Genomic DNA, 3,741 nt, shown 5'->3' with positions numbered 1-3,741 from the left:
CGCCGTGTGACAGCATTCATGCGTCGGAGGTGAAGTATTACACCTCTTTACAAAGCTGTTCGCAGAATGGGTGGAGACTGGGCTTCTTGCGATGTCAGCATGTGATTTAAGGTGGAGGAAATCAGACATCGCACGGGTCTAGAAGGGAACCGTCAGACAGTAAAAGTTTCGCGAGAGCTGCATTTGCTGTTACTAAGATTAGGAACTGATGAAGGTTTAGAGGGTTGGTTAAGGTTGTAGTTAGTGCTAGGGGTATGTGTTTCTATGGGACTCCAAATAAACACAGTCAAACACCGTGTATAAGTGTCTCGTGCGAATCTCCCGAGACTTCCTCCAGCCCGAGGGTTCCCTTCTAGACAATGGAAGACGTCGACGATTTAAATTTTTGTATTTGTTTTATTTTATTTTACAGGAATGTCATAACTTTGTATGCATTTTTAGCAGTTATTACTCTCAGGTAATATGTAAAAGTATAAACCGGATTGATTTGCTTGACGGACTATCGAAATTATTCGATCCGTGCCACCTTAACAACTGTAAACTTGGAGAAGGCCTTTGATACAGGAGGGGTGTAACGTTGTTCTGACGACATAAAGAAGTAACTGGGCAACCAGTCCAGGAAAACACATTGCTTGGATACAAGAGAACCCGACGGTCAACAACAACTTACGTGGAATTTGATGATGAAATAGCTACTTGTATTTCAACACATAAAAGTTTACACGTCATATGTAATATATTGACACTGCATTGGGGTAGGTTGTCACAAGGGAACCCGCCAAACAGCCTGTTATAGACCTTTAGCAAATTTAAACAATTATGAAACACAGTTTATTCCATTGTTTTGGTTAACAAATATTGTAGTTAAGAAATTGTCTGAATTTTTAATTCTTAAAACACGTGACAACATGCCCTGACCTGACATTACCCTTGTCCTGAGAACCCAGGTCAACATTTTGATTAAAATTATCCCGATTCAGTTAACAACTAGTCACGATCTCTCCCTATATTCACTGTACAAAAATAAATACAACAAAATAATTCATTAAAAAATAATAATGTGGTCTTAAAAAATAAAAAGTGCTAGGCTGTACTTGTTATTATTATTAGTTTTATATATCAAAGCATTTACAACTGTAAACACATGATTGATTTCATCCAAATGTTCTTAAATACTTCAGTACTGAAGTATCTTATTGTTTCATATACACCCATAAATATTCAGTTTCATACGTAATCACACCATTTTTTTAAAGCACTGACGCAACAAGGTGGAATTAGTCCCATTCATGTTAGAACTGTTTAAATGCAATGGGTGGATGTCAAGGATCTGAAGTGTCATATATAATGTGTGCACCTATGTGTATTCAAATGTGTGGGATATATGTGGGCGTCTTTGCATGTGTGGGTGAACTGCATTCCAGACCATCAAAGTCACTCGCGTTCACATTTTCTTGTTTGAGAAATCCTCAACTGTCCATATCCGTAAGCTCATTACAGTTGTTGTTTACCCCGATTCCTTTGTTGAAACAGAAGGGGAAGTAAGAACGAGCCTGTGTCAGAGCTTATGGTCATGGTTTGCAGGTCTATCAATGGGAAGCTGGGGTTAGATGAATTCTGTGGAAATACAGAAATTACACATGAGCCAATTTCACAACCACAAAGTTACAGCTACGCCAGGTGAAGAGGTTGTAAAACTATAAAGTTAAGAAGTTGACACAGCATTATCATTTTGCTGGTGTATTTCCTCTCAAAAACTTGATATTTTATTGAAAAGCCTACAATATATTGACTCAGACACTGAGTGTGTTTACACGCACATGCTTATTAAAAAAAAAACGACAACATGAACGATTTCAGCAACCGATCGGCACAGTTACGCCCCTGGCGCAAGTGTTGGCCGCATGTCTGTTTACATTTTGATGTCAAAAGCTGAGAATAACCTGATGATTTCAAGTCTCATGTGAACAAGGTTTTCTTGTTTTAACGTCGGTAAAACGGCGGTAAAGGTCTTTACATGCAACACGAAATCGTTGTTATGCGCAAAAATCTAAATAAACCGCTTTTTAAAAAGAAGACCGTTTATGGTGTTTACATGACCGTAAACATTAGTGTTTTATTTATCTTAATCTGTGTAAGAACGTGCATGTTAAATCGCTCACTGTTCATGTCTGTGGCCTCGAGACATCAAAATGTGTAAACGTCAGTATATTGTATTGAATGAAGAGGAATGAAGGGAGTTTTTATATCATCCAAACTTTTGAGATAAGCTGACGGGTGCGTTCGCATCATGTCGGAATTATCGCACTTATGAGATTCCAACTTGAAAAAAACATTTACGTCTTTGTAGAACTCGTAATTACAAGTAGTAAACTCTGACTTCTATGAAAGCTCCGACTTGACAGTCGTGACGTTATGTGAAAAGATCCAGTATGGCAGCAGCCTCAACAGCTGAAGTTAGTGAACACATATTTGATGTGCTATTTATTATACAATTTCTTTCTTTAGTCTTTAACTTCTTGTAAAAACATATAGAGGTGAGTTAATACAGAGATAAATATTTAGAAACAAATTACTTCCAAGGTCCGAGTTGCCATCTCGTAATTACGGTAATTCTGAAATGATGTGAATGCAGCATTTTTTTCAGTTTTCCAAACCATTTTATGAGTTCATAAGAACATCCAAAACCATTAGCAAAGAAATTATAAGCATTGTGCAGGGCAGTTAAAATAGAAGTGCAGTCCTAGAGATGATTACATCTAATAGCCTTCCTTTCTTTAAGTTGATGATATTATGATATATCCCAAAATGCTTATAAAACCTCCATTACTTAATGTAAATAATTTCTTTCATATTATTTAAAGAGATATGGTCACTCTATAGTTAATCATGAGCCCACCGATACAGGTATTTTAGATAATAGCATAATATTGCATCTTTTGTTATAGGCTTTTGTTATAAGTAGCTTAGGCATATTGCATTTGTATAGTCTTGCACAAGTAGCCACCTGCAGAGCCTGACCACACTATTATAAATGAATCAGTTCTCAAAGGCACTTCTGTGTGGAAAATGAGAGCTGGCACCTTAACAGAATTCGGCCCTTAAAGGCATAGTCCACCCAAAAGTGATGCCAATTTTTTTTTTTTTTTTTTTTTTTTAGATCTTAAAGGCACAACCCATGTGCTGAATTAAAATCAAGTGAATATTGGTTGTCATTAATCCACATTTTATTTTATAATATATGCAATATTACATAGTGAACCAAACAGAATTTCGCATGTACCTTTGTGGGTCTCATATTCTAGAAGGTTTGTTTGTTCTCCACAAACCCTCGTTATCCACCACCCACTCCGCAGCCCACACTCAAACACACATTCTCCCATGTACTCTTGATGTCCTGCAGGCTTAATCCTGGGTTGGCACGGATTAGCAACTTCCCACGTTAGGCTAATTTAATCAGAACACAGCCTCTGGAGAGTGGCGATGCACGGGAGCTGCGTGGCACACTGACATTTCACCTGTATCTGCTCTTTGGCTGGCTGTGGTAATCTAATCATTGATATGGAAGGTCACTCTGGCCCTTTCAACTGCAGCCAAATAATTCCATCTGTGACGTAGGAGGCTTGGGCATCTTGCGTTCAATCAGAAGTTAAAAATAGAACCCTACACTTTACAAGAATGCCATTAATTCCTGTTGCTCTCAGAGCAGCAGTCCCCCTCGTCCGCTCGCAGGCTTTTCCT

This window comes from Myxocyprinus asiaticus, chromosome 50 (assembly GCF_019703515.2).
Source record: "Myxocyprinus asiaticus isolate MX2 ecotype Aquarium Trade chromosome 50, UBuf_Myxa_2, whole genome shotgun sequence".
NCBI lineage: Eukaryota > Metazoa > Chordata > Actinopteri > Cypriniformes > Catostomidae > Myxocyprinus > Myxocyprinus asiaticus.
The sequence above is the reverse complement of the archived record's forward strand: the minus strand, read 5'-3'. Positions refer to the sequence as shown.